Source organism: Cnephaeus nilssonii (genome assembly GCF_951640355.1).
Source record: "Cnephaeus nilssonii genome assembly, chromosome: 5".
Classification (NCBI taxonomy): Eukaryota; Metazoa; Chordata; class Mammalia; order Chiroptera; family Vespertilionidae; genus Cnephaeus; species Cnephaeus nilssonii.
In genome coordinates this window covers 100,039,429-100,066,042 of record NC_137076.1, presented here as the reverse complement: position 1 = coordinate 100,066,042, position 26,614 = coordinate 100,039,429, and positions in this window count along the sequence as shown.

Sequence of the window (26,614 nt, the reverse complement as noted above, 5' to 3'; positions counted from 1 at the left end):
TGCACCGGACCTCTAGTTTATCCAATAAAATCCCAAACTCTCTGACCACATCACTCCCCTGCTGAAAATATTCTGATGGCTTCCTTTCTCTTTCATGGTAGTGTCTACACTCTACCATGATCTACAGGCCTCTTCCTGACCTAGCCAGGCCGTCACATTCCCCTCCCTGCTTACCATGCTTCTCACCAGGCTCCATGGCTTCCTTTTGCCTTCTGCAGTGTTCAGTGCCTTCTACCTCATTCTTAGCACCTGACACAATGTAGACTAGACTCACACATCACTTTGCCTGGAAATCTTCTCTATCTCAAACCCTATCCCCAGGTTGAGATGTGAATCTCTCAATGGAAACATATCACACTGTGTTTATACTTATCACATCATCTGTCAAATTAACTTATATTTAACTTTCCTTCCTCCATCAGAGTTCTTAGAGAACAGAAATGCTGACTGGTACCTCTGCCTCCTCTGTGGCTAGCACAATAGCCTCCACGAAGCAGGTGTTTAATAGTCACAAACTGAAAAGTAATTTTTAAAAAATGTGACCTATTTCTTGCTTTGGGTATCTGCTTATGTCTGAAGTTTTTCTTTTTGGTTGTGATAAATCACCGACACCTAGCAGAGTGCTCAGTGCTCATTATGAATTTTAAATATTTGATTCCCATGGGGGCGGGGGGAAATACTGACATCATTAGGTGCCAGGTAATTTTTGCATACTTTATAGATATTAACTAGTTTTCTCTGCATTTGTGTTAGGATCCAATATCCTCATTTTATAAATAAGGATACTGAGGCAGAGAGAGAACAAGTCATTTCCTCAGGATGACACGGTTAATAGGAGGTAGAGCAGGGATGGGAGCCAGGTGGCTCTTGGAATAGATGTGTGCATCCACGTACACAGAAATAAACCATGGTTCAGTCCCATGCCTGATATATTAGCTAGAACCAATGATTAGCAGTAGGCAACCCCCTGTCAGCTCTTTTACATTCACTATCAAAAGTCTTTCTTTTCTTATAACACTATTTCTTTAAGTCCTTCTCCAGAATAAAGAGTGAAGAATGAGAACTCCTTGAAAAAAGGCTGAGAGAAGACAAAGCAAAATGGGCAGAACTTGACAATGCCCTTGCTAAGCAACATCTGCTCCCCTCCCTTCCCCTTCACTTGTGATATATTGGCACATAAGCAGCACTGATACTCATGAGAAAAATTACAGTCATCAAGGTTATCTCCCCAAGAAGCAACTCTCTTTCTTTATTAATATGCTTCAGATTGTTACAACACTACAAAGCCAAAAATAAGTTTTCTTTGATCAATAAATTGTAGGCTGGGAAAGAAAATACTAATTTTCCATTTCTTTGAGACCCAGCACTAATACATAGCAGTGCTTTCCAAAAGGGTTCTCAGAAACCCGATATAGAATTATCTGAAATTACACTCAGCCATCCCTACAAGATCATTCTGTTCTCTGCCACTTTAGAGAGGTGTCTTCTGAACTTGGCAGGCATTTTCTTAAATAAAAATCTTTGTGTACAGATAAAATTTTTTTTATTTAAGTATAAGCTGGGCAAAGAAAGCATAATGCAGGTCCAAGTCAGTCCCTCAGAGAAAGACTGTTGAACTCTTTCCTGTCAATTTGGGGCTTCAAAACATGGCCCTTTCACCTGCAGGAGGAACTTCAATTTTAATCCAATATAAGAAGAAATGTCAAGCCTTGCCTTCTACACAATAAAATGTATGTAATATCAAATAGCCTACAAACTGGAAGAATGCAAGGAATAAATATAAACAGTCACGATGAAATACCAGTAAGTTTACTGGAGATTACTTATTTAATCACATATTGACTCAGATTGGCACTGCAAGGTAGCCGAAAGAGAACTGGACAGATGCCTCGTCCTGGGATTAGAATTGTAGTGCCTGCTTTACCAGTGGTTTTGGTCATGTATTTAAACTCCCACGGTTTCTTTGGTTGCCTAATGTCTAGAACAGTGGCTCTGCATACCTTTGATTGTCACAGCTGGGGTTTGCAGGGAAAAGATGCTACGGGCATCTAGTGGGTAGAGAGTAGGGATGATGCTAAACATCCCACAAGGTATTGATGTTGTTGTAATAGCCTGGTTATTATGTAACAGGAAATGAGGAAAGGAGAGACCAAATAATATAGGCATGCCATTTATACAGCTTTGCCAAAAGTTGCAATGAACACTTTCCAAGTCTGTTCCACACTGGTCAATGGGGGAAGGTGACTGGAGCGAGGCAGTTTGGATGTATGCCCAGTAAGATCTGAGTGACATGGGAGGGTGGCAACTGTCTGCCAGTTATACCTGGGAACAAATTAGTGGCCGGGATGGGTGTGGGCAGTTCAAGTGCACAAAATCTAAATATATAAACTTCTAGCACGGCTGGCATGGCTCAGTGGTTGAGTGTCGACCTATGAACCAGGAGGTCAAGGTTTGATTTCTGGTCAGGGCACATGCGCAGGTTGGAAGCTAGATCCCCAGTATGGGGTGTGCAGGAAGCAGCCAATCAGTGATTCTCTTTCATCATTGATATTTACCTCTCTCTTCCCCACTCCTTTTCTCTCTGAAATAAATAAAATGTATTTAAATATATATATAAACTTCTTGAAGGAGGAGCTACTCTGTCTTGGCCCCAGCGCGCTGAGCTCCTTTGACTCCTGTTGCAGGGACACACTCCCCTGCATCCCCATGGTGCACAGACATGTTGGACTCCACACATGGACTGACGGACTTTAATTAGCCAGATGCTGAGCCACACCCAGCTGCAACATGGACTAGAAGCTCTGGACACTGGCCTTGCTTCTGGCTCTGCTAGAAACCCCGCTGCACCTTTCCCAGGGCTGGCTTAAGGGACAGGGGACTTTGGAACCTAAGAAATGTAACTTCACAGAAATAAAGCCTTCTTCCACATCCTAGCCTCCCATGGGAATCTTAGAAAATTCCTTTTCTGAAGATAGTACAAGAACCTCACTTCCATGAGCGTCAGGGGAGTTTGATTCTCTGGTAACAGTGTGGGACAGTTCTTGACAACTAAGAATTTTCTCTCCCATGTTGAGAAAACTTTAAAACATAATTTATGGACACAGACAATAGTGTAGTGAAGGCCTGGAAGGGGGAGGAGGATGGGAGCTGGGTGGAGGGGTCAGTGGGGGGGACATCTGTAATACTTTCAACAAAAAATATATATATTTTTTAAAATTTTTAAAGAATATTTCTTAAACAAACAAAAAATTAAGAACCACACAAAAATACACAATACAGTAAAGTAGGATTAAATGACCTCTAAGGATTCTGTCATATATCAGAACCATTCCTTTCTAATTTCTACAAGTATCAGGAATTTGGGTTTGAATCATGTTTTCTTCTATCTATTTATGTTTAGGTTCCCTAATCCCTATGAGAAAAGATCACGGAGATAAACTTGAAAATGGCAAGAAATTAACTGATTCTGTGAATTATTTAACAAATACTTACTGAGAGCCTTCTATGCCCCCATCCTTTTGTGAGGCCTACAATATGGCCATGGACACCTGATGCAGAATTTAACAATCTTCTTGCGTTCCAATCTGCAGTATCTCTAAAACTGGTTTTTGGATTCAGTGAGTTAAATTCTTCAGGTTCCATATATTGAATAGTGGAGTCTGATTCACTGACATGCTTACTTACAGTAGTCATCAGATAAAACTTTCTGGTGGTAAACCTTAAATTCTTCATAATTTCAAAGATTAGAGACTTGATTTTTTTCTACTGATACATGTTTTCATGTGAAATTAATTATAATAAAGTCTTATGAGGTCAGGCTAATTGGAAGGATAGGCTAGTGGAAAGAAACCTTTGAATTATAAAATGACTAAAGAAAATACAGTTTTACATTCCCAAAGCATTTTTCACTATTTAAAAGAAACAGAATGCTTCCACATAATCTAGCTCACATCTTTAAATCAGTCCTGAAATAAGTGTGTAATGTTTATTATTTTATCCCTCTCATAAGGAAATTAAGGTTCAGAGAGACTATACTATACCCTGAATTAGCTATCAAAATGCTAGAGTGAAGGAATGCTTTAGTAAATCAATATTGATGATTTATGAGGACTGTACCAAATCACTAGCCCAAGCAATGGCCCCTGGCAGTCACGGAAAGGCACTACTCACACCTGCTTCAGGTCACAACCCCCTAGCTGCTGTCTCTCTGATTCTACTAGCACATTCACACAGAGCCCTGGCTTCTCCCGGAATGTGGGTGGCCTATGCCTGCACAGCCTCCTTCCTGTGGGACATGAGATGCCTGTGGCCCAAGGCCTCTGCATTAACTTGCCCCTAACTTTCTTGGAGCTGAGATTTCTCCTACTCAACCTGCCTTCCTTCCTCCTCTTCTTTCACAGGTGTCAGACCTGCATGTGGTCTGAAGGCTTGTCCTACTGCTCCTGCTTCTCCCCCTTGATACTTCTGGGATGTTCCCCTCAATAAATCCCCTGCATGTATGATCCCATTTCAACATCTCAAAGGATCTGACCTAACAGGGGCTCTTAATGCCTCAGGCAGGAACAAGCAATATCAGAGAGCTCACCATGTGCAAGGAAACTTGCTAACTGCTTTAAAAGTATCTTATTTAATTCAAAAAAAACAACCCTATCAGACAGACATGTATTATTATTCCAGTTTTATAACTGGAGAAGGGTCTCAAGATCTCTCAGCTATTTCCTGGCAACCCTAGGCTCCACTCTAGGACTCTGTAGATGCAAGTTCTCTTAACCACAGTTCTAAACTTTCCTAACCAACTCTACTTATATAGGTAAACATTACTACCAAAGCATGATTAACTCATTCCGTCATTAAAATCCTCCTTTTCTATTATGCTTATGCTATTTTTCTTACACTATAATTTATTTTCTATTTTTAAACTTATTTTTAAGATTCCCAAATAATACAGGAGCGTGTTCCTATTCTAACAGAATCAAACAATACAGAGGCAGAAACACTATTTATAACCAACCAACCACTGACTATCGCCTTTGAGGAGGTGAATTTCAATGAGTAGTTCTCTCTCTGAATTATTCTTTATTCCAAGTGAGTACAGCACCGTGATATTTGAATCCTGGTGTTCAGCAGTGAATAAATGGGGGGACCTGGAGAGGCCATGGGTGTTCTAAATTTTAAGGGGAAAACGAAGTCCTTGTTATTAAGAATAAATACATGTAACTGCAGTGAGGGGTCCGTCTTTTAAAGGAGATAAAATGTCAGTGTCCTCAGATTTATTTTACAGCCGAAGTGGCAGTTGCTCACCTCTGGGAAATTGTTTTATAGACTGAGACTAGCCCAGACTCCTGAATTAGACTCCCAGAACCAGCCCAGGTGGCCTTACTCCTTCAGAGTCTCCTTCCTGTGATCTCTCCTTTATTGTGCAAATTCAACTTTGGTCACCTACCCACTCTTCTTTATCAAAAGTTACTTATTTTTAAGCCTGTGAACTTGGATATCAGCGTCCAGGTCTTCCTGGAGTTTAGCCCGGGTGACTTTGTTATTTGCAAACCCAGGTTGCCTCCTGGGCTCTCACTGGATGCTAATGCCCTTTACTGTTCATTCAGAGTTTCAGAATATCTCCTCTCAGCAAACAGAGAAGGCACGGATGAGGCCGCATTCCCTTCTCTTGTGCCACATTTCAACTTGATCTTTTCACTCTCTCTGTCAAATTCAAATGTCACTCCACTATTCATGTGTATGGAGAGGATTCTAATATACACCTCTTCGGCTTCTTTCAAAATTGCTTCAATTTCTCTGAAGTCAAAGACCCTTTCAACCTTTGGAAATTATCTATGGAATCCATTAACATGACTTACTCAGTACACAATACAGATACTGTTGAGAGTTCATGAGAAAAGAGAGAAGGTAAAGTTTTTTTTTTTTTAAAAGAAAGCAAATAAAGGTTAGCAAAAAAAATTAAAGAAAGGTTCAGATGTGCACTTTTTCATAAGGAATTATAACTTATGTGAGTGAGAACTCAGAATATTTGTTCCTTCCTTATAAACTCTCACAGTTAATTTTAACTGATGCCTTTTCTAGCAAATATTAGTGACTTTTTTCCTGACAATACAAGTAGAAAGTTTAGTAAATTTAGTCCTCATAATTTAGCAAGTGTATTTTTTTAACATGAGAATTTGCTAATTAACTCCTTCTGATTTTTCCTAAGGCAATAAAAAATCTGACTGGGTTATTAAGAATAAATACATGTAACTGCAGTAAGGGGTCCATCTTTTAAAGGAGATAAAATGTCAGTGTCCTCAGATTTATTTTACAGCCAAAGTATATATTTGCCTCTGCATAATTAAGCAAATAATTTAAAACCATGTTTTTGAAGAGTCTTCATATATTGATAAGGAAAATAGTCAAAGTATAAGGTGAATGAAAATGGCAGCATACAATGTGATATACACATGATCAGTTCTTTTTTGTCATATGGATGCATGGATGGATGAATAGTCAGATAATAAGGTGGATAGATAGATAGAATTAAAATGTTTGAAAGAAACATAAAAAATGAAATGGACTTTCTGTGAACTGATGTGGCTCTTTTGGTCGTGGTTTGGGGAGTGGAGAATCATATCAAAGATTTGGGATTATTTGTTTGGTGCTAACAAAGGTTATATATCTTCATCACATCCATATCTGGGAGTAGGCAGTCTTTTCTTAGGCCTCGTGCAATTTTTTGAACCAGCTTAGCCTCCTAGCTTCTCTTTCCTTCATGTAATGTGAAATACCAAGTACTGTATGATAATAGACCTAAACATTTGATAAAGGCTATCATCAGATTCAACATGTTCTCAAAACAATGAATTACCCCCCCCCCCAAAAAAAAAGGTGTCTATGTATCCGGTGTACAGTCCAAAGGTACACAATATTTTACTCAAGGGCCTGGTTTATATCGTAACTATTCTGAGATGTTATCACATACACATAAAAGGATTGAATATGACTCAATAGGAAGCCACCAAAGATGCACACACCTTTTATTGAGTTAAAACAGCTACTAATCTAGGCAGAAAGAATCTATTTTCATTTACCACAGTGCAGAGAAAAGGAGAAAGACTTGGGTATTCATACCCTGCCAAACAGGATTCTCTGCTGTTTACCTGAATGACTTTTTAGGTGCATTGGCTCATCTCTCATGTTTAGAAACAAAGATGAAGTTGTTGCCAGGAAAACAGATTCTGCGTGTCATATATGGATTAGCCTCCTCCTTGCCCTGCAAGTTCACTGTCAATCATTTTAATGTCCCAGCCTAACATACATTTTGTAGTGTGTATTTTGGTGTAAACTCACAATATGTCAGAATAAGGAAAAAAGTGACAAGGGAATTGATATCCAGTTCATGTCAAGGCATCCAAACATATGGCCAAGTGAACAAATTAATACACATAATGCAGAAATAAGAGAATGCATTACTTATATTATTAACTTGGAAAAGGCATAATAAGAGGGAATAAAAACAAAAGTAAAGAGATTAATTCAATAATTTTACTATACTGGTGCATAAAACACTCTAAAAAATGATCACACTTCATCTACTGTAAACAGGTTATATTTGAGTATAGCAGTTCACTCAAAATGTTTTATGATTTATGTGATTTAAGAAAAGAAAGAAAATGAATTAAAATATGAAAACCTGCATTTTTGGTTTTAGTGCAGACTAGGTATATTTGTCAATTTAAACAACAAATGTAGACACCAAACATGAGATAGAAGGCAGACCTGAGCCTAGAGAAGGGGCTTGAGTAAGCTCTTATTCACAGAAAATGGTTGTGAATGCCTATTGGTTTTCTTAGCTCTGTAAGCCTACAACATTGATCTTTCATTGAGCTGACACCATAGGATGTCACTTTGGTTTTCTTTTTATCTTTGTAGCTTAATGAATATGCCAGTTTTTCTAATAATAACAATAATGATAAATGTGTCAGTGAACAAAAGAGTTATACCCTGGTATAAATTCAGTTGCATAGATTAAATTAAGACAATTACTTAGACACATCCATAGTTAAAACTGGCATGGAGACCTTGCTCAAGGCCCAATGGTTATATTTTGCTCTTCTGGGTTACCAAAGAACTAATACACACAATTTATTAATATTGTTCATAAATGAGAACAGTGCATATAGCTATACCTAAATAAACCCAAATACAATGGGGATGTTTATTAAAAAATTCCTATATAAGATTATTTAAAATAATCAAATGCATTTTAAAACATTCTATGAAAACATAAATTCAGTATTTTTGTTGGCCAAAATTTTTTGTTTCCTTGCATCTCTCTGAAAGAAGGTGATCAAGTTACTAAGAGAGAGAGAGAGAAAGATAGAGAGAAAAAGAAAGAAAAGAGATAGAGAAGAGAGAGCAAACTAAGAACCTATGCCAGATCAAAACAAATAATCAAAGGAAATAATGCATGTGCATGCTATATTTCTGTCTTTTCTACCATAATTCGTTTTGTCACAATGAATCAAAATACAAATGGAAAAAAGGCTAGCCACAAGACAAACTACCACTCCTTTGGGGACCCTCAGCCTCCTTATCTTCCCCCTGCCCTGCCATATGGTGATTAGTTATCCTGGTAAGGCAAAGGAAATTGGTGGGAAACTATTGTAATTCCAGAACTTATAAAAATTATTTTGTAAAATGCCTCTGATAGGCAAGAAATAAGACTTTTCCTAACTCCATGGCATGAGGGTACACCATATGGCCAATAAAATTCTCAAATAATCTGTCCACCAAAAGACTTCTGTCTTCATTTCCATTTCTCTAAGGACCACCCACATGTGTGGTAGGGGGTAGAGGATATAATAGTTACTAACATTTCTATGGCAACATTAAGAAAAAGGCTGGTACCAAAACTAAATATTGAAAAACCAAAGAATGGATGTTCCATTGACTTTAATGATTAAGGCTGAAGTGGGAAATAAATCTTATTTAAAGAGTTTAGAGGAGGCCTAGACAGTTTGGCTCAATGGATAGAGCATCAGCCTGCAGACTAAAGGGTTCCAGGTTCGATTCCCATCAAGGGCAAGTACCTGGGTTGCTGGCTCCTCCCCAGCCCGGGCCCTGGTCAGGGCGTGTGCAGGAGGCATCCAATTGATGTGTCTCTCTCACATCAATATTTCTTTGTCTTTTCCTTTCTCTTCCACTCCCTCTAAAAATCAATGGGAAAACATCCTCGGGTGAGGATTAAAATAAAAAAAAAATAATAAAGAGTTTAGAGGACTTGGATTCAGGCAAACCAACATTCCTAAGAAATACCTATTTTTTGGTTTTGTTTTTTTCAATAGTCAGGACTGCCCTTTGTAGTTTTCTTATAAAATGTCCACTTTCTGCTGTATGCAAGATTGGTCATTGTTTGTTAATATGAGGAAACAAATAATCATTTTAAGAATCTTCTAAGCTGACTTAAAATTACTGTTTCTTGGTGAGCATTTCATTACTGTGCATCCATTTTATCAAATAAGAACTGTTCCTTTATAATTAGTTCTTGGGGCTTCTGTTCTCTTTGCTTTAAAAAAAAAAATTAAAAGCCTTTCAAAGTGTTCTATTTGCCCACAAGGTCTAGCTGTATTAAACAGATAGTGCCTCGACATTTTCCAACATACAGTAAAAAATACCATAAAGTTCTGCAATTAGCTAAAAAGTAAAAAACTCAGCAAGAAGTCCAGTTTATCTTCTCAACTGTGCATTAATGAAGGTTTCCACATTAATTGCCTTTTCATTAAAATTTATTTATAACCGTTTCTTAACATTCTATACAAAATCAAATTAGCTCCTAGGCTTTGGAACAAGCTCTGCAATACTGTTGTGGACTCCCCTGTTTAGAATTTGGTTCTGTGAAATTAGTATTGAACATGTACCTTTCAGTTACTCCAGAAGACTGACTTTAGATGTTTTATGAGTTGTTGTGTTTTTTGATTGTTTGTTTGTTTTGCATTATTATGGAGCTCCTTTATTTAAGCCTTCTCTGAAATGAATCATATTAGGCAGAATCCTATTATCAGGAGTACTGATTAAAAACAAACAAACAAACCCACAGCGTAATAGAACTATGCTCATGCCCCCAAAGTATTGCCTATGGAAACAAATGTTTTTGTTCCTTCTTTCCTACTAGGGTGTGAGCCTACTGTGCACAAAGTACTAGTCACCTGGCCCTCTTTTTGCTTTAGATAAGGGTTCATATCTTCACCTATGACTCAACTCTTTGGAAGACTTGGGCAAGTTGTGGATTGAGCTACATGTTTCTCTTCTGAAAATGTGGATACTTATAGTATGAATTCACTGAATTATCAATGAGTCAGTGCAACTAGAGCACTTAGCACAGTACAAAGTAAGGCTCTGTACTAGCTATCCCGGGAAAGGCAAAGATAATGCTTGCACTCAAAATGCTACCCTCAAGACAAGAAAGAAATAAGGTGCATTAATGTCTACAATGAAAGTAGAGAGAACCAAGGGTCCTAAATGATACTCAGAAAGGTTGCTAGAAGGGTTAAGAGAGAAGAAAGGATAAGGTTGAAAAAAAGGACAGAAATAAATACCCATTGGCTGTCTCCTGAAAGCCAAGTCCTCTGATGGGTACTTGTGAATAATTTCATATCAAAGAAGAGGTTAATCTAGCTGTGAAAGGACAGCAAGAATTGCCACTGAGAACTGGATTTATTAAACGTGAATCAGATCTACACATTTCCCTATGGGTGTGGTTTAAGAATACAGATTTTGGAGATAAATAAGGATTTGAATACTTATTTACATTGGGCAATTAATTTTATTTTTCCAAGCCTCAGTTTTCTCACTGGGAAATAGAAATATTAATATATATTTCTCCAAGTTTCTCTATTTTTTTTTATCTTAACTGAGATAATTCATGCACAATTATTGAGACTGAGTCTGTCACAGTCTCAATAATTGTTACCTAGTACAACTGAGAGGAACATGAAAGAGCCAGGCCTTCATATCTGTTGAATTTCATTTCAATGCATTATTTTGAATATTAATTAAAATTCTTACATTCATACATCACGGCAATCACAAAAGCAAATATTGACAATAACCCTCCAAATTTTTATTCGTTCCCCCAGCCTCTCTCCTGGACTCAGAATCCATACTTACAACACATCAGACTATTGATCCGGTGGTCAGATCCCTTATATTTAAAGCCAAATATGTTTGCTTCACCAATAGCAACTTGTTGGGTTTTCTCTCTTTTTTTTTTTTTTTTCATTTCTACCTACATCAATGCTTACAATGTCTAAGTACAGCATTGCTAGACCCACATACACCCTCTTCCCACTGGTCTCTTCCCTCTCTAATCGCCTTTCACATTTTCCACCAAAGCTAGTTTTCTAAAATATAAGTTGAGTCATGTCAGCCTTCTGCTTAAACATTTTCAGTAACTGTCCAGTGTCTCTAGAATGAAGTCAAAATTCCTTAGTACATAAGGTAATTTGTGACTCCAAATTACTTTTCTAGTGTCATTTCTCAATTTATTGAGCCCTTCTCCTTGGCAATATAGTTTAACACTATACTCAACATGCTGCCTACATTCATCATCTCCATGCAGTACCTGCCTTTTATTTTCTTCTTATTTAGCATATATACTCCAAATGTCACCTGCTTCCTACACAATCCTTCTCACCCATCAGTAGATAAGAGTCCCTCCTTTGGGCCCATCATTATATGACCCTCTGAATCTCAGTTAACTCTTACATAAAATGGAAATAAATGATTCCTATTCAGAAAAGAGGACAGTTTGAGAACCAAATGGAACAATATTTATTTAATACTAGAAAACTATAAATCAATATAGAAATAGTGCCAGGCATGGAGCCAAGAGCTTTAAAGACATTATCTCATTCAATCCTTAAATATTAAGCAGATACCATGAGTGAGGAAGTGTATTCTTATTAGAATAGAGCAAATGAAAAAGAAATAAACCCTTCCCATTTGCCTCATCCTTTATTTGTGGTATAATACTTTACCCTTCTCAAATCTCCTTCCACACTCATTACTCCTTTGATCACTTTTCTAAATATTATATTTTATCCGCACTTAATAACACTTAATTATTTGACTTTACCTTGTCCACTGTATAGCACTACAGGCTATTAACCAGAGATCTAGAATTATGTTAAAGTAGGTGGGGTGTTAGAGTCACATTTGAAGGGTTAAACTGCATTAATTAATTATGTAAGTTAAAATTCCTCAGGAGCCTTGGGGCAAAGGGCCAATTCACAGAGCTGGAGGAGAATGAAACAAAAAGGAACCTAATTATGCATGTAATTAACTCTTTCAGTGATGTGGTGATAACATAGTATAATAAAGGTGCTATGAAAATGCTCCAGAACTATGAGGGTATCACTTGAACATTTTTAAGAATATAACCTACACTGACATGAGAACTTAGCCTTTTAAAGGAAAAATTATACTCATTTAAACTATGTTGATATGCTACAAACATTTACTGACCCTCCACAAACAAGTCATTTTGCTAATATATTTTTTTCTATACACCTTGAAATACCGTATCTGGCAAAACAGATTTTCTCCATAGTTTTTGATAGACAGAAAATCTAAAATAATTCAAAGGAAAAATGCACTTTGTGGAAGTAGCTTATTTCATTCTGGAGACTAAATGCATTGCAGAAAGGATTACATTTTGTTTGGCAATTTATTTTATTGACAAAACATATTTCATCACATATTCTATCACATTCAGTAGACAAATGCATGTTGTCAACTACCCTGTTTCCTGCTTTTGATGAAAAACACTTTTTTTTCAGATTCCATACATATTTTTTAAATGGTGGAGTTCTACAGATAAGCTTCATTTGCTCTAAATTGCCCAGAGATATCTAGATTTGGATTCTGCCCAAGGTAAATCACTTCTTCTTCCAATATGATGTAAATTAACCTCATAGAACATATTTATATGCATCTTCATCCTTAAAATATCAAAAATTCAGTTTACATTGTAATCATTATGATAGGATCCTATTGTCTATATATAAAACTCAAATGGTTCCCACACACACCAGCTGTTAAAATGCAATTACCCTTTACAAGGTAATGTACATACAAAGTAAATATTTAATCTCACCTATTTGTATATCTGTTTGATGCTGGTTATTCAATTACTGTCTGCCCTTTCCATATTTGCCCTCATGCCTGATATACGTATTAAATTATAAATAAGTTCTTAGAGGTCAAGAAGCAGATTTGTGTAATTTATTCTGAGGGGCACTCAGCACAGTGCTTCAGGAAAACAGGTGCTTAATAAATCAGTGGTTGTGGTACAGTGGTAATGACCTTTCCCATCCAAAGCCTTTTATTCCCAAAGCATTTTTCCTTTTCCATCATGTCTACAATCATTAAATGAGCACCCACCATGTGGCACGTACTAAAAACACTTCAAGGGATGGAGAGGCTGATGATCATGGTCCCTGCCCTCAAAGAATTTACAAACTAGTAGGCACAGTAGTCACGAAAGTGAAGAATTGTAATACAGGGAAAGCCATAGAAGACTGAATACAGAGGCTGGATGGATTTACACTAACCAGGATGAAAGCAGGATGAGTTTGATGAGCTGACATGAGTAGGGTTTTAAGGACAAACAGAAGTTTGTCAGTGGATATAGTGAAGAAAGTCATTCCAGAAAGGGAAAAAAGATATCCTATGCTACAGAGGCAAGAAGTGTGTGAGTATATAAGGACAGTGTTAAAGTATAGGAGATGGTACTAAAGAGGTTGATAGGGCTTTGAGGGGATTTATCTGACAATCTTCCAGGGCTGACCAGCAGCCCCTGAACGATGGATGAACAAACTACTCGAACAGTTTCACTGTGAAAGAGAAGGCTAAGGGACAGCCCAGCTGAAGACGCCAGGCAGCCTGGATTGCCTGCCTCATTGGGCTTTTATTGGAATTTTTATCTTTTAGATACAATCAATAGGGTGAGTAATCTTGGGAAGACACATGTGTTTACATTATCCTCTAGGCAAGGGCATCCAGGGATTAAACATAAGGATTCCAGTAAACATGCACAGACTTGTTTGGAAAGGTCAAATAATAATTAGGGGTGCCACCTTCGACACTCCCCTAAGACTCCCCTAAGTTGGAATTCCAATAAATAGGGCAGGCGGCCTTCCACACACTTCCCTATTCTTGGAATATCCTCCTTACAACTTTCCAACCAAGTCTCTTGTGATCCCCAACAACAATCAGCTTTCAAAACCTAAGTCTTGGAAAAATCACTGATAATTTAAGCATAGTCAAATCTGCGTGGAGTGTGGATGGGACCGGCATGCAGAGGTAATAAAGCACAACAACATATTAGAAGCCTGTTAAGTTACTCCAAGAAATATGTAGAGGGTGTAAACAAAGGTAGTAGCATTATAAATGAAGAGAGCTCAAGGACCTAGAGATAATTAGGTTGTAAAATGAATAGGACATGTATAAAGGGTTCAGAAGGAAAAGGACACCTGGACTTCTGCTCTGAGTGACCAATAATTGAAAACTAGGTATTTACAGCTTTTAAAGTCTGTGAACCCAACCTGTAGACAGAACAAGATCAAGAAACCTCCTAAAACCTCCTAAAATTCACTCTTTCACTTACCCATTTATATATGGTCCACTTATATAAGGAAGGTTTAATCATAAGGGTAGTTCTCTCTCCATCAGAAATCATAGTGTATTGTAAATGCACAGGATGTTGAGAAATATTTGTGGTCCTCAGGTTATGAGAACAAAAAAATGTCTACCTAAGTCCAAAATCTATTTGAAAAGCAGTTTTATAAATAGAAATAGAAGTGGACTGTGAGTCAAAGGACCTGGTACCAGGATGAGCTCTGATCTACCATGGCATCTTAAACTAGGAATTCTAACTCCATAAAACTTAGTCATCCTTTGTACATGGGACAGCCACCTGTCCTACATACCTAACTCAGTCTTCTGGTAAGTATCAAATATTAGAGCTGTATGTCAAATATAGAAAACTGAAGTGCCTTCTAGATATAAGGCAAGGTAATAATGATTATTATTATTATTATCATTATTATTATTATTATTTAAGATTTGTTAACTTTTGCAATGCCTACTTCTGAGCATTGCGATTTTAATCTAATGTCTTTTACTGGCCTTGAGTAGTATTAGTTATTTATGGCACTATTTGAATATAAGAAATATTTTATCAAACTTCCAACATCATTTTACCACTTCCTATTCTTTCCATCCTTACATTCAATTTGCTATTAAGCTATGCCATTTATTTATTTGAAATTTCTCTAAATTCACCACTAATCTTTATTACTGTTTTCGCCAGCCTATCATTCTTTGGGGTTAATTACAAAGCATCTCAGCTATTCTATTCTTCTGACTGCCTCCATCTCAGGTGTGCCCAGTCTCCATATTGCTGCTCAAGTAACCTTCTATTGAACTGTTATTCTACACATGCTCCTCCAAGATTAAATGCCCCAGATGCTGTATCTCTAAAGGAACCATTCTAACCCCCTCCACCGTCCTCCTCCCCAGCTTCTCCTCTTACAGGTTTGTCCTGCATCCACCCACTTATTAATTCTTTTCTCACTTCTGTCATTGTTCCCATGGTTACCTCCACATTAAATTCCTGCCTCTCCTCTTCTACCCTGCTTATCTAAATCTTACACACCTGAACAGGCTCAGTATAAACTTTATCTCCTCCCCAAACCTCCCAAAGTCTAAAATCACCCCACCTGCTCATGATCAGGTCTCTAAACTCATGCACCAAAGCTAGACCACAGCATATTTATTCCTTAGATATAACATCTGTGCAAGCAGGTAGGCACAGAGGCTCCACATTCTCTTCCTATGAGAATGTGATATTCACCTCCCTGTGCCTTAAATTCCCTTGTCTAAAAATGGGATGTCCAATAGTGCCAACCCCAAGGTCCTTGGGAGGATTATATAAGCAATAGGTTACAAATTCTGGCATGTAGTAAGCAACAAACGGAAACTTTTGTTAGTTGATTATGATTATCAGGCATATCAGTAGTATCTCCTTTACTGATCTGTTTTGTTCAATACTCTGTCATTAGATGCGGGCAAGAGTGAACAGCCTTAGTGGTATAAAATAATAACAGATTCTGTGGGTCAAGACTTTGGACAGGGCTAAAGGCCTAGACCAGTGGTTGGCAAACTCATTAGTCAACAGAGCCAAATATCAACAGTACCACGATTGAAATTTCTTTTGAGAGCCAAATTTTTTAAAATTAAACTTCTTCTAACGCCACTTCTTCAAAATTGACTCGCCCAGGCCGTGGTATTTTGTGGAAGAGCCACACTCAAGGGGCCAAAGAGCTGCATGTGGCTCGCGAGCTGCAGTTTGCCGACCACGGGCCTAGACTGTCTCTGTTCCACAACATCTGGGGTCTGCCCAAGACTGATAAGTCTAGGGCCTGGAATCATCATCACTTAGGTCTGATTCTTAGGTGGAGATGACCCAAAGGATAGAGTTGGAGCACCTACTCAGGGCCCCTTCATGGGGCTTGAGGTCTCAGGGCATGGAAGACCAGAAACACTTGTTCCAAGAGGGCATTCCCCAAGTGGGAGGGTCTGGAGAACACATGTTCGGAAAGCTTCAGGTGAAAGCTGCCTGACCTTTTCTGACCTGGCATCAGCGGGCCACTGGTTACCAGTGAGTCACCAAGACCAGCCCCAATCTAGGGGATGGGAAATATACTAGTACTTTACCTTCAGATGAGGGAGTGACAAGGCCATGTGGGATGGAGGATATTACTGTTGCCCTTGTCTTTGGAAAGTACAATCCCCCAGCACTTGATATTGTATAAAATTCATTACTTCTTCACAACTCAACTTAGTCATACAGCAACAGTAGTAGAACCCACCCTGGGATACAGTTGGCATTCCATATGTAATTACTGAATAAACAACTAAGCAATTTCACATTAGTTTCTCACTATCTTCTTCCCTGAACTAGACCACAAGTTTCTTGCAGGCATCATATACTCTTTGTATATACCAAACCAAGCCAAAAAAAAAAAGTTACTGGAATGAAGGTAGATTAATTATAAGACTGCTGATTAATAGGGGAACATAATATAAATCTTGAATTCATTAACTGCAAAACAAGGACATTCAAAACTTCAAGCAGGGAGACAGAAATTCTGTATTTTGGTTATAGCATCATACATTTTAGTTATTTTTATATTCCTAGGACCATATATTTGAAAAATGATGCAAATGAGACCTAAACATGTATCTCCAGAACTGTGGCATCACTTCTCTCACCATAAACTAATTAAATATGAATAACTGCAATTACTGCCTTTTTAATCCTTTCCTACTCATGTTAAATTTGTGTCACCTTGTAGTATTTAGATCGTGTTCTGTTTGCTGTGATTCAGCTTCTGAGTCATCAAAATGTTTGAAATAGGTCTGAAAATAATCTGAATTAATTCTCTGGATTGCTGTTTAGAAAAGATATACTAGGGAAGCATTTCATAATTTTAAAGGAACACTCACTTTTTTTGCCATAAAAAGAAAATAAAAAAGAACTGAGAAGTTGCTTCTCTGGAACAAAGTGTGTTAAAATAATGTAACAGGAGCAGAGGAGATGGTAAGAAAGATGCTTTACTTACATGGAAATGGGGAAAATATTCAGTTATTAAAGCAAAAGGAGCAGACTCTTCGATGCATTGATTAAGAGTGATTTAGAGGACCCTCTTTGTCTTCCAAATTGTGGCCTCAAGAAAAATAAAGGGGTTTACCAGCAAGAACAACAAAGGTGGGGAGAAATGGCATCTTTGGAGGCAGTCACAAAGGACTAGTGGTAACGTGGCAACAGGAGACAGTGGCCAGGGTGCTCTGGGCGAGCATGGCAGGTGTGCTGGGACCAGAAGAGACACAGCACCGCTGACTCCGACTCACAGCACTCAGGAGCCACTGCATCTGAACAGCGGGGATCATTCACACGCCTGCATCTGTGCCCTCACCTTTCAAGTTTCCACTGGGTGACCAGAGGAAAAGCACTGTCGCTCACTCAGCCCGTCTGTCTAAATCGCTGTAATTAAAGCCCTCTAATTGCCAAGAATCCAGAGTGTGGGAACTTGAATGAAAACGTACACAGTGAAAGCATAAAGCCATCTTTCCCAGGGAAAGGTGAAGGGCGCGTTTTAAATTGCCGGAGCCAGGCAGCCTTCAGTCTGCAGGTGTGAGGGCTGAAAGGCTGCTCACGGGTTTTGGCCATGGCCCTTTGCAAAGGGGAAGGCGCTGGAGGGGGAAGAATTGCGGGGGGGGGGGGGTGGAGGGGGGCGGGAGGGTGGTCTGCAATATGGTTCAGCCCGTGAACAATACAGCAGGGCTCCCCGGGAGCCAGGCATGGCCATCCAGCCCTGGAGGCAGCCTTCTGCAGGCTGTAGCCTGGAGCATCCTGCAGCCACTGAAATGAATAGGCCAGCACAGAAAACCTCCCTGCTTTTAATTTTTATCATTTAAAGTTCCTTTTGGGAGAGAGCGGCAGAGGTAGAAATTGCTATGCTTCAAAAGTACACCAGGCTTCTGCTGTTATTGTTATTCTACAAGTCTGCCACAGGTAAGCTTCAGTATAATTTGATATTATGACTATTTTTAATAAAGCAATAACAATTACATTGGCACAATCACAACGACAATTCACACTTCCCAGCACGTTGGGTATTGGATATTTGCCAGGCGCTATGCCAACTGCTTCACGGGGATTGTCTCACTGAAGTCCCCAAGCAGCCCGGAGTGATCTGCTGTTGTTATCTCCCATTTTACAGATGACAAACCATGAGGTCAGGGAACTGAGCAAGGTCACAGACAGTGAGTGGCGGGGCTGGGGGACAAAGCCAGCTGACCAGGCTCCGCATCCCACACTGTTCAGAGTTTTATGTTAATAGAGTCAAAAGCCACATGTTTTTGGCAAAGAAATATCTCACACAGAAAGCTTAGAAACCGACTCCGAGGCCCCTGGCCCTGACTGCAGGGGTGCTGATCCCACAGGCGGGTGTGCGGCTAGAATTCTGTGTTGTAAGAAGCACTCCAGGCTGTGCTCATGCAGATGTTTCTCTGACCCAAAGACATGGTCAGAGAATCCACTATTACCTCTTCCTAGTTAATAAAGAATGAAAAACAGTCATGCTTATCCGTGTAGTGTTGTTTTCAATCAATGTGTCTCACTTCGGTTCATCTCTATGGATAGAATGACCTCCCCGAGCATGAAAACTAGGTCTTAGGAACTGTCTTCTTTTAGACAAAATGCTTCTAAAACGGACCATTCCCTCCTGAAGGGGCTCCCTTTTTCCCAGTGTGTTTTCAGGTTTTCTGTTTTCATCTCAAATAAAGTCTCCCTCGGGTCCTAATATGCATCGAACAGCTGCTAATCTCTTCTTTAATAAGAAAACAGGCAGAGACAACAGGGCTGACAAGCTCTGAGCAAGAAGACCGTGAGGCTGGAGTGACCCATGGAAACAACAGTCGGCTGACACATGGTTGGGGCTCGTGGCCCAAACATACCCACGTTGCAGTGCTTTCTTGTAGTGCGTTTAAAGAAGCCGAATACTTGCTGATCATTCAAAAGCAGCTCTCCTTTATTACATACACAAGCAGAAAACCCACTTAGAAACAAGAAACCAAGAAAGGAGTGGTTATCTGACTATAACATTCTCATCTGTTAACAGGTCATTTGTGTGACTTGCACTTAAATGTCATAGGGACCATCCGGTCAAATACTCCTACTTCCACTTGTTATTTGTCAGAATTCTCCTAAGTGTTTTAAAAATAATGTATTGGAGCAGAAATAATAGCATCAGATAACTGTATTTATTTCCCAGATGATGGCCATATAAAATATATTTCAGCATAATTAATTTTCTTGGATTAGGATTCTATGACTTGAAGAATTTTTAAGAAGAGAAAAAAAGAAGAACCACTTTGGCATAATATAATTTTTATAAGTAACATCCTTCAAATATTGATGTTACCACAACACTGATGAAAATTAGAAATAATTTGCAGAAAGAAGATACTCCGTGAGAAAAATAAAAAAGTATGTAATAACCCACAAAAGCAAGAAAATGAGAGTAGCCTGGGCTATGTTTACTGAGCACTTATTATGTGCCAGGTCCTTTTCCAAGTGTATGTGAGAAACATGAAAAATAACAATACAAACTATGAGAAAAAGACTTTTAGAAAGGATCATTCATCCCCCGCCCCCATGAAATGCCAAAGATAGGACTTGCAATAGAAATAAATTTGACTCTCCTTTGGAATAAATATATGTCTTTGGTATCACTGTGTTGCTACCCAAAGGCACTATCTCATTCAGTGATGTTGGATCTTAAACACATGGAAATGCAAACAATGGACTGTGACTAAGGCATCAAAATACACAAAATGCATCATCGGAGGCACCCACTCCTGTGCAGGCTACTTTCAGGTGAATGCCAAAAGAGGAGACATCGCTTCCACATCTGACTCCCCCTACACTGGTAATTCCATTCCAGGAGCCAACTGAGGCTGGAGGGACTGCACACCCTCATTATCCATCAGCAGCAGGCTACATTAACCTTTGAATATTTACCTTGGTGCCAATTAAATATTTGTGATGGCAGCATCCACAAGGAAGACAATCTTGGCCAACACCCCATTTGCCCTCGGTTTCTCTGCAATTCTTTATAAATAACATCCTGAATCTTGAACTCATCAACCCACACAGAACGCATTAGATCAAATCATCTTTAAAACAAGCAAATGCCACCGATCCGTTACCTCAACAGACCACAGGACGAGCTCAGGCAAATACTTACCACTGACAAGCCAATGCCTTGGGCATCTGACTTTCTCAAAAAAAAAAAAAAAAAAAAAGGCTTTAGTTAGCGTTCAGATGGATGACGAGGCAGCAGACAGTGGAGTCTGAACCCCGCAGAAAGGCGTCTAGCATTCTCTGGAGTGTGTACGCCTTCAGGACTGGTTGACTAGGTTGCAGACAAGAGGACTCACAGTGTGAGATAAAGAGAAACAAACAATTTCAGCAGTTTTACCAAACCAAGACTGCAAAGGGTTTGGGCCAGTATTTACACATGCCATGTAAGACTTTCTTTTTCAAAATTACAAGGCTGCATTGAGATAAAATTTACTGCCTCTCCATTCTCTATTATTATTATTATTTTTCTAAATCATTTAGAAGACTCATTCTCATTACAGCCATATATTTCTCCGTACTCTTTAACTCGATAGTATAAATAAAAAGCCAGTGAGGAGTAGCTGAGAAATACTGTCGGTATGTTCGGAGAACACAGACAGTTCTGGAATGGATTAATTATAGGCTTCAGGCTTTATGAAAAGGTAGGAATTGAGCTGTGGCTGGGAAGGCGTGTAGACATTGGATGGGTACAATAGAGGAGAGAACAAATCTCATTAGGAAGTGACCATGAAAACAGAGCAACCAGGAAGTCTGAGAGTGATCCAGTCAATAGGTGTGTGGTAGGAAACAGATTGGGGCCAGAAAAAAAAAAGGGAATGATGATGACTCTTAAAACGTGTTATGATCAAGGAGAGGCAAATGAGAATGCAGGTCAGAAAACAATATGGAGATGATCTGCAACTTTTCTCAATGTTGATCTTTCCTAAAAGCAAATCAGAAAAGGCCACAGGGAACGTTTTTGAAATTAAAACGCCCTGTATCTTGTTTTGGGTGGTGGTTATGTAGTTGAGTACAACTGTCAAAATGCAATCTGAACACTTAAGACCTGTCTATTTTATTGTATGAATTTGATTGATGTTATCGTGTTAACTTGACTTTGTTTATAAAATAAAATTAAAACACAGAACACAAAGTTAGATATTATCTCCGTTAAATTCCTCCAGGGTCTCCTTGCTAAGTTTAATATGATTAAAAATCCCAACTCTTGATCGTGGCTGCTACAACCTTACAAGGTCCTCCCCTGCCTATCTCCGCAAGTTCACCTGAAATCACTCCTCACCTGGTCACTCTTCCCAGCCAAATCCTCTTCCTTCATGCTCCATTACCCCGGAAAGTCCTGCCCACACCAGTCTTTGCTCTCGGAGTTCCCTGTGCCTCCTGGAATGTTCTTGCCCCATTGCCCAGCTCCTCAGCAAAGCCGCCCATGGCTTCTTTCTATGCAATGGTTTTCTTAACTGACCAGTTCATCACCCTGTTTATTTCTAGCATAAAATTTATCTTAATCTATATTAAGCCTACATGTTTATGTGCTTACTTATCTATCACCTGTCTCTTCCACTAGAAAGTAACCTCTGTGATTGAAGAGAAGCAGACATTTCCACAAGGTCTAACTCAGGACCTGGCATATAATAGGTGCTCAATCAAGTTCTTTGTGAATTAATGTATATAATGTACCTTTTTGTAACTATGTACTCATGTTGCACTAGAAGTCTCTCCAGGGCAGGGACCATGTCTTTGTCATCTCCATATCTCTGATACCAAATACAGCAATGGACATGTATTAAAAGCCCACAAAATATTTGTTGAATTTATAAATATGTTTTAAATCTAACATACTTTTTTCTGTACATCCAAAGAATATGTCATTTGGCAAAGACATTCCTTTGCCCCTAAGAACTACCATTCCTTTTATAATTTTAAATCACAGAAGCTGAGGTTTACAAGAGCTTTTCTAGCCTGTTGATTAGACGTCGCTTCCTAAGTCAAAGGGATAAGAAAATCAACCCAGAGTGAATTCACCCAGGTCTTCTCCAGGTGACCCATCTGAACAGAACAATATTTTATCAAATCACTTCAAATATGATCAATTTTAGAGGAATTTTGTGATTTACTCTCAGTTGACTGTAAAAACATGTAAAAAATTAGTGTTAGATTTTAGACAGTGGCAAGTGATGTAGCTTCCTATTTCATTTCTGCCATAAGAATTGTAAAGAACAATAATAAAAACACTAACTAATGATTAATATAACAACCTGGGCAAATCTCCTCTCACTGAGTGAAAGAAACCAAACCCTGCATTCCCCCAAAATGGCATACATTGAATGATTGAATTCACATAAAATTCCAGAAAAGCCAGACTTAGAGTCACAGTAAGCAAAGCAGTGGTTTCCTGGGAATGGGGGTGGATACAGAGACAAATGACAAAGGGGAATGGGGACAGTTTTGAAAATGTTGATGGAACTGATTATGGTGACGGCTTCATGGAAGTGCATCTATGTCACAACCCATCAAACTGTATGCATTAAGTCGGTGTAGTTTGTTGTACATCAATTGCACCTCAATGAAGCTGCAATGCAAGCATGTCAAACTCGCAAATAAATGAGGCATGTGCCCTGCCGGCCGCAAGTTTGACATGCTTGCTGTCATGTATAAAGATAAAATAGAAAGTCTCCATTTAGAATGATTTTTGACACTTTACATAGACCATCCAGTTAGCAGTATTTTAATGTTTGCAATTACTGGTCATGTGCCAATAGCCTGCTGCAGTACTCTACCTCCTCCCTGCCACCTGTTCACACTTAGCCTCTGAACCCCAGCGCAGCCACCACTGTCCCCTCCTCTTAAAAGGATATTGAGGGCATTTCTCATAATCCACTGGGTTAGCGAGCAACCGTTTAGCTGTACTCTCTAAGAACCACTGCCAAAAAAATACCACAGCACTTCGATGACTATGAGTAGGTTCTTCTAAGGGTAAGGATGACAAAAATAACCTTTCCATTCCTTACCAAATATCATGACAAATTTACTTGCCTTTTGTGTAAGAGGTATCCAAACCCTCTCCCTACCCCTCTAGAAGCTGAAGGAGCCCTCCTGGTCCTTCCTATACCTGGCTGGTAAGACAAGGCACATAGTTGAAGACTTGGACAATTGACTGGCTTTGGGCAAGTCTTTTTTCTGTGTGTCTCCTCATCTATAAAATGGGAATAAGAGTACCGACCTCATAGAACTGCTATAGGAATGTAGGGGCCAATATCTACACAAAGTACTTAGTACAATTTCTGGCACAAACAGGTTCTTATTCAATGTTAGCTGCATGTAATAGATATTAGAATATTTTATATAAGTCACGTTTTAAACAAATGAACACTGATAACATAACCAGAATCTAAATTAGGTGTTGAGAAAACTTTCTCCGGAAAGGACCAGATAGTAAATAGTTTTGGCTTTGTGGCCCAGGATAGCTCTACCACAACTACTCAACTCTGCCGTGGAAGCATTAAAGTAGCCACTGACATTATACAAACCAATGGGGGTGCTGTATTCCAAAAAAAACCTCATTTATGGACAAAGAAATTTTAATTTTATATGCTTTTCACATGCTGTCAAGTATTTTTCTTATTTTGCTTTTTTCCTAGTCATTTAAAAATGTAAAAGTAGCCTGACCTGCGTGGCTCATGAGGTCACAGTTCAATTCCTAGTCAGGGTGCATGCCCAGGTTGAAGGCTCTATGCCTAGTAGGGGGCATGCAGGAGGCAGCCAATTGATGATTCTCTCTCATCATTGATGTTTCTAACTCTTTCTCCCTCTCCCTTCCTCTCTCTGAAACCAATATAGACATGTTTTTAAAAATGTTTTAAAAAATGTGAAAATAATTCTTAGCTCACAGACCATATAAAAACAGGCAGTGGGTCAGTCAACTTGGTCCGTGGGCCATAGTTTCCCGACTCCTTACCTAGAGAAAGAGATAAATTCTCTGTATGGCCCTTGCTTGAGACAAATATTCCTTTCCAGGCCTCCACCTGATGTTACATGACATGCTGCTAGACAGCATGGTAAATCTTGATCAACAAAGCCATCACTGTAACCAGGAGATCCTCGGAGTATGTTGTAAATGCTACATCAAGTGCCAAGATTTTCTTTACACTGAATTTTTTAAACTTTCGATAAAAAGTCACCAACAGCTATTCAAGTGTATTTCTATGTGGTTGTTAGGAACATTATTTTCTACTTTCATTTTATTAGAGGCATCTTAAAAGGAAGTTAATAGTTTGTCATCTTAACAGTGTGAAATTATGCAGACAAAACCTATAATATATAAAAGATAATGTCTTTTCTTCACTTATATTCATAGGAATTTACTAGAAATATCTGTAGTTAGATAAATTTTTAAAACTTCAAAAATTGTAAAAATGTCATTAAACTGAAAAGATTTGCTTAACTATGTCTACATTGTTATTCTAAGATCTCATCCAATTTCTAACCAACAATGCTTTAATTCCTTGTATAATGTACCAAACTATGTATACCTACAGTTGCACCTGGAACAAATGCCATTGTGAGCTTAAAAACATGTATTAGTCCCTCTATTCACATGCTAAGAGCAAAATTCTTGTTCAAATTTCTATTAAAATTGATCATTTCATATCCATTGTATTTTCCTTGATAGTCATTCATACATATGTAAATATTATAAACATTCTAATTTTGAAACTAGATTCAAACCAGATAATGTGATGAGCTACTCCACATCTGGATATCGGAGCCATATTTTCTGACTTTAAAAAAAAAATCACAAAAAGCTGTTTTTATATGCTTGGACTGTCTTTCTGTTATTACGCATTTAACAGTAGCTTCACGCAGCCAGGCATGTGCCAAACATAGGGCCAATAATAAAAAATACGGACTTAATATAATTTGCTTCCTTGGCTGCTGTGGAAGCAGAAAGCGTTGAAAAGCTGTTCTGTGTTTACTAGTGAAGCTATTGTAGAGGGTGATTGGGGTTTCATTATAAGGGGCCTGCAAACAGTTTTAGCACAAATGCCAATATACATTTTATAATTGAGTGCAATTTTAAGTATTTTCACTCAAATGGTTTTGCAGAATCTACAACTCAAATGAGAAGTACATTATGTTTCAACACCAGCAACAACTGTTCTACTATTTGTTGCATTGATCTCCATTGTGAATGCTTCACACCATTCTACTGCATGAACGGTAATGGGCAAATATATTCCCTGGAATCCCGAGGTATGATTAGTTACCAAGCAATCAGAAAAATCACAGCAAGGCATACTTCTGAAAGAAATTAGAAAGAGTAAAGATCACTTCTCTATTTGTGTTCCATAGCGAATCACACAATGCCTCATCGATGGTACTGTATATATTAGCTAACCACCATGGGCTAGCTGGGAGCTCATACATCAATGAAAAGATCTTTGTCAATTGCTGTATGCCTCATTATCTCACTAAGATTTCTTGGCAACAATTAACAGCTACCCAATTCATAGAAATTGCCTTTATTATTTTTGAAGCAGCTACTTTCTTTGGCTTTAATGACTAAGAGAATAGAGACAGATGTCTCTGTTGCTAGGGAGATTGAATTAAAAAAAGAGAAAACCTTTGAAACGAAGTAAATAAGCAACTACCATCTTTTTTAAAAGGAGAATTCAGTTCGTTTTGGATTAACTATTTGTTTTAAGAACAAACCAGCAGTAGCATCACTTTTTAAGGGAGATGCACTAGAATGGCTTATTACTGTTCTTCTCTGACAGTAATAAGTCATTAAAAAAAAAAGGAAAATAGGCCCACCTGTGCACTCAATATCAACTGAAGCTGATTATCAGAAACTTGTACATT